The sequence below is a fragment of the Bradysia coprophila genome (assembly GCF_014529535.1).
Source record: "Bradysia coprophila strain Holo2 chromosome IV unlocalized genomic scaffold, BU_Bcop_v1 contig_106, whole genome shotgun sequence".
In the NCBI taxonomy this organism is placed as follows: Eukaryota; Metazoa; Arthropoda; class Insecta; order Diptera; family Sciaridae; genus Bradysia; species Bradysia coprophila.
The window spans coordinates 3,481,507-3,492,399 of NW_023503372.1; the positions used below are offsets into that span (position 1 = coordinate 3,481,507).

At 36.1% G+C, this 10,893-nt stretch overlaps 1 long non-coding RNA gene across 1 annotated transcript; it reads right to left on the reverse strand.

The window, feature by feature from the left end:
- Positions 1–4,945: 4,945 nt before the first annotated feature.
- On the reverse strand, positions 4,946–9,863 carry LOC119070961. The gene is made up of 3 exons (XR_005086578.1): positions 9,697–9,863; positions 6,192–6,196; positions 4,946–4,955 (listed from the first exon to the last, which is right to left on the reverse strand). It is a non-coding gene; the product is annotated as an uncharacterized LOC119070961 (long non-coding RNA).
- Positions 9,864–10,893: the final 1,030 nt, after the last annotated feature.

The window sequence follows — 10,893 nt, forward strand, 5'->3', positions numbered from 1 at the left end:
GAATCTTTTTGTGTGAACGGATTTCCCTTTGCTGCGGAAGAAATTTCTTTGAGGTAAACGAGAGTCGTTTTTCACGAAGTGGAAGCGTTTTTTATGAAAGTAATACGTTTCGGCTTTTTTCTCCGTAAGGTGCTTCGGTTAAATGACGAAGAAGGGAGTTGCGAATGTGTCTTTATGACGTTTCTTCACTTTCTGCTGACTTTTCTTGGCGTTTTTCGCATTCAGGTCTTTGTTATTCTTGTCAAATTAACAAATCTGTCAAGAGTGATGAATTGTCGCTAGAAATCGATAGAGTGTGAAGAAGCGCCAGGAAAAATCGCCAGAGGTTTCTTCGCTCTCTGGGGATTTTTCTTGCCAAAGTGTGACGGATCACCGAAAAGGGTCTTGACGATTTGGCTTTAGTTGTGCTTCACGGCTATCGTTTGTAGACATTCACGCTCTTTTGTTGCTTCTTCGCACTCTTCTGTCGCTTTTGTGGTCGTATAGTCGTTCTGCCCAAATGCTTACGACGACAATGACTTCCGACTGAGCGCTGAGTTTTACTAAGGTTCTCCAAAGTTTTTAGCAAATGGCAGTTGAATTTTCCGAAGGTGAGCCATGTGGCACTTACAGCAAAATCCTGAGGCATTTTGACCTTTTTGGTTGTGCTCTGCGAAAGTTTGCAAAATGTGGAAAGTGCCCAAGAGCTCTGGATGTGTACGATGGTAATGGCAGACTAGTAATGTCATTTACCTGGCGCCTGAAATGAATTTCTTGAGTTTCTCGAATTTGTTGGATTTCTTGACGTCGCAGAATTTCCAGCAATTTTTGTGTAGTTTTCAGCCTGGGTCAGGCTTGGTTTCCGCTTGCCGAAGAAGCACTCTGTATGAGAGACGCTTGGCTCCGTCTGCATTGAGCGGAAAGTGAACGTCGGCCGATTCTTCTTCTAAGTAGGCTTTGCTGCGTGGTAGTTTACAGAGTTCGCTGTGCCACGTCTGTTGCTTCGTTAGTTCGTGTTACTGTGAGTGAGTGCAATAGCCAGAGCTTCTTTTTGTTGCAGCTGTCCGTGGGTCGTATCCAGGGATGTCTGAAATGCGCCTTGGGGAAGAATCATACAAGTGAATGAACGAAGCATGTAACGCAATTCATGCCGTGGATCATCTTCAGGTGACAGTACTTTCAGGCGTAGCCTCATTTTAGTTTCGTTAAATGTTTCGTTCATTTATTCATTTGTATTTTAACGTGGATGTCATTTCGGACATCCTTGATGATGATCTATCGATAAGATAGTTTCGACGGTTTCAATTAGACATGTAGTTGCCGCGTAATCATGTTTGGAAACGGACGACGCTGGTTGTTAATTGCCAGTGGCGCATGTATGATTTGTTTCGTTTGGGCGTGCGCATGGTGTGTGAAAGCGCTCAAGCGTTTTTGTATTTTATATATTTTTTGACCAAGGTTCTGAAAGAACAGTTTAAGTCTACCACGAAGGCACTCACTACGGGTAGTGTGGAAGGTCGACTTGAAGAAAGTGTTTTCTTTCGGATGCTCAGTATTTTGCTTTTGTTAAGTTGCATTTCTCATGCTAGATCCCACCTTTTGGGTGGGACAGATCCTTTGATGTCTGAACATGTCAATGGTATTTTTATTAGCCATGATCTATTGCAATGAAATGTAATTTTGATGGCAAAAAAGCGTGTTTAGAAGAAGGACTACTAGAACTGTCTAAATCTCTCATTAGTAATTTAATTCGGTTTGGTTTCACTGAAAATCTTCAAAACGTTGTCTATGAAATGACACGGTAAGGGTTTGCGTGTATGTTTTCAATAAAACTTAAACTCGTGTGAATTACGGCCCTCGCTTCGCTCTGGCAAACTTCCCACTCGTTGATTTTTGTTCTGTTTGTTCGGTTTTGTTTAGAAGGCAAAATCACATGGCAAAAAGGTGCTATTGAAATAGATACAAAAATTCATTTGTATCAGCAGCAGCTAGATCGTTAGGCTAACGTTAGGCTGTCTTGGAACCTGACCTCGGGAATTCCATTCTCTACCAAATGATTTTTTTGAATCGGTTGAGAATTACTCCGATTATCGTGTTAACGAAGAGCAGAAGATACTTCTTCTGAGAACTGCAATCAGATGGTTGAAGCGATACCGCTCATTTCCGAACTTTACCTGAGGATTTCCATTCTTCATCGAATAAAATAATTTTTGCGAAAATCCGTTGAGATTTACTCAAGTTATCGTGTTGACAAAGAGCACAAAGTTGTTACGTTTGACGTTTTTTCATCACATTTCCATGCATTTTTAATCATGGTGAACGTGTTATGTACGGTGTGTTTTCTTTTGTAAAACCCGCGATGTGGTAAAGGGAATAAACTTCCCAGCCGTTGGCCCGGTTTTTGTGACACCGCCTTCGTGATCGACTTAGAGGCTTTGCCTGTTCTTTCAAAACCTTGGTATGTAATTTCTTATGATGTTTGGTGATGCTGAGGGATTGCAGGTTGTTGACTGAGGTCACAAGAAGCGGAGATCAGAGTACACTGTACACTGTAGAAATATTAATGTCGGGAGAGAGGGAAGCAATGCTAATACATTTCTGTTTCTGTCTTTTTCTGTAATGGAGTGATTGTATGCATGCGCAAGCGGAATCAAAAGGATGAACGAATGTGCAAAGAATGGAAAGAAATAACAACTGAGGATGAATGAGGAATATGCTAAGAATCGGATAAACGGCGTAGTTCGGCAAAGAAGCACAATAACCAAGAAAAGTGCTCTTCCCCGAACCAATATTACCTTCCACTGCGACTCTCATGGCACTTACACTTGAATGATAATGGGACGCAAATGGTATATAAGAACTAAAAATCGTGGGATGTTACGAAGTGTATCAATGGATGAAACAATGATGAATGAATGGGGTATGAAAATGAATGAATGAAAAGCAAAAATGGAATATTCAGGACACTATGATTGACAAACAAACAAACTTGAACAGAATGATCATTGACACGCGACAGTGATTAGTAAGTATGTGGGTTGTGGACTAAGGTAATTGATTGAAATAAAATGAAACAAAAGTAGATAGTCCGATCACTTGGTCGAGCGACGGTGATTGTTGTTAGTATATAAGTCTACTGCATACCGAGTAGCGACCCAGCGCTTTCTTAGCAATAAGAATTGTGAGTGTAAGAGGGAAAACCAAGTGGTAACTCCATTGTCAGTGTTTTCACGTTCGAACTCTCTGGGAATGTTCACAGGAGCCAGCTCGGATGTTGCAGATGACGAAGGAAGGACACTTGAAACAAAATAAATATGAAAGAACTAAAAAGGTACAGAGCGTGACAAAATAAGAAAAGGTAAAATCAAAGGGAAAAGGTAATTGATAAAAGATGATAAAGTAGCTAGTCCGACCACATAGATCGAGCGACGGTGGTTGAGTTAGTTACCACAGAAAGTACTCTGTGGTATATAAGAAAATAGTAAACCAGAGTGGTGTGCCCTACACTGATAGCATTCAGAACACACATTAAGTTCGAAAGGTGAAAGTTGAACGGGGAGAGTGGAGACATACTAATGTGTGCTTTGAATGTAATCAAGGAGAACGAAAAGGGGGGATTAGGGTCTGACTCACAATCAAACCAAAATCCTCACGTCCAATGTTCTCATGGGATCGCTCACAGGAGCACGTTTTGGTTACTCAAGTCAAGTCAAGTCAAGCTAGTCATCTGTTATCGTTAAAAACGACAAAATAGAGCGATGAACTGTAGCTATTGTCGATTTATATAAAAATGCGTTTAAACGAATCAAGTAATAGATTTGGTATAGATGTAACATATTGATTTATTATAAATAATGTGGGGTGTCTCTCAAAAGCAGTTGCTTCTGCTAGTCTCGTATATTACTCCTATATCTCCACCAAAAATCTCATGTCTTTGGGACATAATAAGGTGGTATATGCTTGCCTGATATGCCGCATATGTTTGTCACATAGTCAAGCCCCTCGTTAAGCTCGTTAAGCTCATATTTTGAAATCATTGTTGCTTAAAAACCTTTATTATTTTTGTCGACAGGATCTCAACAAATGAGTTAAACAAGGGGTCTTGACTATGTAAACAAACTTCCGGCAAGCATAATAATCATTTTCTGATCTATTGATGTTGCCTTTTATGCATGGAAATGACTGCCTGCTTTTCAGTGAACTCTTTGTGGACCAAATTATATTTGTATATTCACTCCTTACTAATAATCCACACAACAACTGTGCGTTGTCTAAGGGCAGTACTACTATCTCTGCGATTATATCTACAACTATCGCAAAACATATTTCAAATTTCGACCAATCGGAATTGCTAACGGAGCTCTTACACGAAACGGAGTGAAAAGCTTAAATAGAATTCTAGATGGGGCTAATCCGTCTTATATTTTCGATTTTTTTAAAAATTCAATTCAATAAGAATAGAAAGAAGTGCTGCACTCATCAACATAGCAAATTATAACGTACACACGTACACAGTTACATTCGTTTCTATTCCTTTAATACGATCGATTCGGTAAATCCATCAAGTTCCGAGTGAAATTGTTAAATTTTAGACAAATTGTGTTCGTTCCTCATTTTCCGTATCATACACTGGCTATATATATATTCACTGAAACCAAATGAATCATTGTTAAGCTGCTGGGGTCGGTTTTGTAGATTACCAAAATGCAATTAAATCAAATGAAATCAGCTTATCCAAACTAAATTACAACTTGTAAAATTCATTTAAAATATAAAACGATTAGTTAGTAATTGCGGCGAAAACGTTCTACTGTACATCATCGTCATCAAGAACGTCGACCGGAGTTTGAATTGTATTAACTTTGTGTTTAGCTGATTTAAATGGGAGCGAAATGCATTTTCCAGTTTTCTGCTTGTTGTGTATGGTTTGGAGTTAATTAATACAGCAAAAATGTAAATGACTGTAAATAGACCGACTTTAACCAAACAACAAATTACAATGAACAAACACGAAATCAGGATGTGTATAGGAAAACGTTTCAATGATACTCAGTGGGTCAATGACAGGCATTTCGGGGAAACAGTCAATTAGAAAGCTGTTGGCATTTGTTATCGACCAATGAAGTAAAAGATCTTGTATCAAAGACATGGCGATCCTTTGAACCATAGTAGTACCAGGTTTAATTATTAAACCGTGATACGTTTGCAATAATTAACAAATTTTGCATGCTACAATGCATCGAAAGCCGTACTTTTCATGTTTCAAGCACAACTTTCAACGCCCTCAGCATGAAAAATCCAATATATAACTCGAGATAAAAATGAACTGAAATGTCTCGTTTTCGTGTGTTTATTGACCTCGGCTACGTCTCGGATCCACAAAGTTCAAGTTGACTATTTTTCGATACTGCGTATTACGTCCATAATCACAATAAGCTAGGGGCTATCGGTGCTTAGCTAAAATTGTAGCCTACATTTGCATGTGTCGTGCCTAATGTGTTGTATTTAATTTTTGATAATATCTTTCCATCATAAACCTTTTCGAAAACGGTACGACCGCAATAATGACCACGAATGTGTTAGCTTTAATTACAAATTAGTTTTAATTGTAGTCGTTTGACCGGAGAAACGTGAACAGTTTAAGAGACATTGATGCTTTCCTGAAAAGCATACATTTGGGAATTTTTTTAATGCTGGATTTTAGTTTACTTTCGATGATATCTTTCCACCAGAATTAATTTTCAAAAATGTACGACCGCAATAACGACCACGAATGTGTTAGCTTTCAAAAGAAAATTTCGTTAAACTGCTCATGTTTCTCAGAGCCAATAGACTTTTTTTTTTGGGGTCGTTGGGGCTAAGGGGAAGAAGTCAAAAGTTGCTGTAAATATGTTCCATAGTCGCTAATAAAATTTTAGTAGCATGATTCATTGAAATTTTCGTAAAATACCAATTCATAACTACAGTACTCCTATAGAAAAAGTACATAACGTTAGGTTTAGAGGGGGTTAGCGTAACATAATTCTATCAAGAGACCCAATGGAACAATGAATATCCTGCCCATTTAAGTCAATTTACGAGCAAAATCATGTATTGCATTACCATCATCTATAAAATGAAATTGACAGATATGCATGCATACATATATGTACATCGTTCACTCATTATATTCACTCCCAATTATTATATGACTAAGATAAATGCATGCCAACAAAGGCTTTTAATAAATTCTCCAAAGGCTAAATAATTTGTTGTTGATATGGTTAATCAATGACTGCTATACCGTAAAGGTAATACAATTCAATACCATCCCTAGCTCCCTACGAACGATGGGGCTTCACATACTTACATAATATGGACAAAGACCATACATTCGGTGAGGGAGTATTGTTTGGAAAAGTTTTACTGTTCTTTCACCGCCATAAACACCATGCCAATGATGATGCTTGATTTCAAGTGGTATATAGAAACGTGTCTTGGGTTCCAATTAAAAAATCATTGGAGATTTTTCTGGAGTGTTTATTCGGTATACATGGCGAACTGTATTATTGTATGTTAGCAAAATGAACGACCTCTTTCGGTTTTTATAATTTTATAAAACAATGAAAAAGACGTCTGAGTAATTAGTTATAGGCCTAAGCGGAAAGTATCGGAATAATTTGTTCAGACCTGTTCAATTTGATGGTTTGATGTAATGATCTAAAGGTGGACATGACATTGGTTTCTTATAGAAATTAATGCGACGTCCATTGACACAATAACCACAATATTCGGTCGAACCAAAGCTATATAGCCAAAATCCTTGTGTAATACAGTTTTCGAATTACTTCCAACTATTTGCACTTTTATTTCATTTTTATGTCTTTATCGTTTTGGGTTATTATTGTTCAAACGCTCGAAATACACTGAAGCCAATTTTTAGATAGAAAATTGGAAACATGATGCCATAATTAAATGAAGTGAAGTGCACATGCTGAGATTTCATTTAATAATAATATGAAATAATGTCATGGTTTAGTTACACTTTTGTTAAAATGATCAATATAATACTCAGCTAAGGGAGAAAAAATAACATTTGAGACATGGGAGGTCTTTGATCAATAAATATGATGTTGTAGGTACCATGTTTGTGCAGTTTACTGACTTTTTATTATTTAATCAAAATTCTATAGATGAAAAAATATCGATCCAATAACTTAGATGAAATTGAAAGCGAAGTAATCAGTTAAACTACTCATACCGTAGAAAGGGACTTTGAAGATTTAAAATAAAGCTAGTGGTGGGACATCTAATGTAGTCTTAATGTGCAGGTGTCACGCAAAAGCTAGAGATCTATTTTAGACAATTTTTTGTGAAATTTAGAGAAACTTAGTTGCGCCAAATTTCATTAGAATTTCACCATTGACATTTTACCGGAGTCTACTTTTGGTCGAAATTTTTTATTTAAATCAAACAGAAATTTTTTAAATTACGAAAGATTTACATTAATTTTATCAAATCTACCAAAACTTCAAGAAATTAGAGATATTATTTCACTAAAATAGGCTAATAGGCTATATTCAAAGGCTGAACTTCCACCTAATGGATTTGGGTGCTCACTGGCCGTTAGGTCGATATTGGTCATATAAAAACTTGACCTGAAGTTTCCAAAATTGGTTCAGCTTTAATCAAATTATCGTGCTATCAAAACACCATTCAAAAACTCTTGTAGTAATCCGAACTTGACCTCAGCAATTTTATTCCTCGCTGATTCAAAACATTTTCTAAAATTGGTTCAGAAATACTGAAGTAATCGTCATTTGCGAAAACTTCCTACATTTCACAAAATTGATCATAGTGAACTTCCAGACAGATTTTCTGACGTAAGACCTCTGACTTTACAGTAAGGGAATAATGTTCACCTTATGTGTGATTGCTTGTGCGACTGTTTCTCGCCTTTCCGAAACATACCAGACGGTTCCAAGGAGCGAGAGCTTACATTGATTGACGAGAATGATTGTGGTACAAAATTCTCCAAATGACGTGAGTACTGAGTACTTCCCCTTGTCTTTTGTGGTGCAACACAAACTATGTCGTCCCAATGAATCGGTCTGCATTTTTAAATACTGGATTTTAGATTAGTTTTGATGATATCTTTTCATCAGAATCCTTTTGTAATACCTCAATAACGACGAAGAATGTGTTAGCTTTCGAAGAGTTATTTTGACGAAGTTATGCTCAATACAATTCTGTCTCAAGAGAGTTCTCCCGTTTCCTCAAACTCGTTGAATATTTTCCGATAAGTGGAAGTGGTTTCGACTTTGTTTTTTTTTCTGTAAGGAAAACTTTCAGACTGGATAAGATAATGTTTCATTATGTTTCCCAATTAAATATGCTCATCCTTGCATAATTATTCAAAGTAAATTTTAAAAAGAAATCTCCTAATGAAGGTAAATTGAGCTCAATTTACGAAATGGACCATAACAAGGTTTATTGTAATTAGTCATAGTCATAGTCTCTTCGGCGATTGTATACTATAATTTATGTTTGTGTGTGCCTGCGGGTTGGATATTTTGGTGTAATGAAATTATATTAGGTTTTTACACACAGAGCTCAAACAAAAGAGTTTTAATGCAGTTAGGTAGTAATATTATTGAGGTCACGCTCCATGAAAGGGGCGATAATTAATTTTTGTTTGCCTGTCGAACAGACAATATTTGTATCCATATACCAGTAAGTAAGGGTGAAAAATATAATTTTCATAATTGTTTTGATGAGAAAGATGTGACCGAATTTCATACGGTCAAAAATGAACGATTAGAAAGGGGGTCTTTTTGTTCGAAAATTTTTGAACGATACATCCATATTAAACATTCGGCCCTAGCCTATTCAAATAGGAAAATATTTCCCGTATAAATAAACTTTAATGATAAATGTGAATTTGTTCAACTAACTGGAAAAGTTTTTCAATGCAAAACTTAAAAAAAATATTTGAACTTTGTCGAATGTCGTTGAATATTATTGCTTTCGAATTCCACAAAGAAATTTCCTGCGAGGATGTTCGAGAGGGGAAAACTTGAAGAAGAGAAAAATTTCTGAAAATAATTGCTGGAGCGACCATTAAATTCCCACCGAACAATATTCCACATTCAACGTGGTCACTGCTTATTATGAAAAGACTCTGACTGTTAGCGACAGCAACGACACAAATGGTCTCAAAAAAAGTTTTCAATCTCAGGAGCTATATTAAATCTAGTGATTTTGTGAAACATTTTGTTGTATTCTACTGTTCAAAATACTTCGATGAAGAGAAGTCAGCGAAAGATTAATCTGAGCGAAAGATTGTTAAGATCGACAGACTAATCAGAACGATAGATTAATCAGAGGATCAGAGCGAAATGTGAATCAGAGCGAAAGACTAATCAGAGCAAAATATTAATCAGATCGAAAAATCTTTGCGAACATTCACAAACAGAGTGTTTTATTTAGGAGAGAAATAATAGCTGCAGGTGTGGCTGTCAAAAAATGAATATTTACTGTCGCTCTACTTTACACATTTTTGACAGGTACCTCCCGTGAACGAAAATGTTTACTCTCGTAGATGCTATGCAGGACATAATGCCAATATTATTGGCACATGTGCAATAACAGCAAAGTCTCTTGTTAAGCAAATATCATCTAATTGACTTAAACTCACTCTCATAGGGCGAATTGGATTATAGACAGATGTAAAGAGACCTGTTTTCGTAAATATCTATGCGTGTTTGCCAATGTACGGTAAAAATAATGTGCGCGTGTCTCATTCTTTCCCAATGTGTTAAATGGAAATTTAAACAATACCGTGCAGCGACAAAAGTTAAATATACAGCAGAACTGAGCGAATCCTCTCTTTTCAGCGATCTATTGGATTGGTTTCTTTATTCTCTTTTGCTCTGTGCAATATGATTGTGTTTGATGGATACCCATCACACCTTCTCGTCACTTATCATGTGCGTACTTTATGAATCGCCCCTTTATACCTAATTGTACTGCTTTGTTTCGAGAGGGAATAAAAATGGAAAATTATTTGACAGAATGGAAATCATATGTCTTACTAATGAAGACCAGACAATTGCTACATAAACCTACATTTAATGGAAATATTTATTTTCTGTGACTTCTCTAACATTACCAAAACTTAAAATGTTTAAAATAAAAATTGGTTTAGTTTCAGTATCCACAAAAAAAACTTTTGTTAAAAGTGGCTGAAAATTGAAAACAATTTAATTTTAAAATGTACACAGGACCAAAAAAAAAACCTCTCGCACTAACTTGATAAACTTTTGCTTTACTTTTCTGATTTCAACTTCAACGTTGCTTGCATATAAGAACTTTGTCTTTGAAAGCCACTAAAATATTTTTCAAACATCTTAAAACTGTAACTCCTCGTAAAACCTAATTTACTGATGGAAGAGATAATGACATGAGAAATCTCGCAAAAATTTCCCATTAAAAGTAAGATGAGTGGAATATAGTTTAACATAGAGATCGCTTATTATTGTTTTGTAAAGTTGCTATATGAACGGTATACCAACCATCATATTGCACAGAGCAAAAATACGGGGAGCTTATGAAAAGTTTTGCTGAATTAAAAAAAAAACGATTTTGCAATTCAATATTTTTATGGCTCGTAAATGACACATTTTTCATTGAAACGAGATATAGGAAACTTTGGTAAGGACTTGTTAAGTATACCAGATGAAAATTTTAAACTGTATAATTGGTTATAAACAATCGTCATGGGAAAGGGCACATTTTTTTGATGTTATCGCGCACATTGCATTGTAGATTTCTGTCAGTAGATAATACTACATTATAGGGCAGGACCGTTCTCGTATATATGGATGGAATCGGTTCCTTCTATTCTGATCTAAGTATTTTAAATGATACAAAATC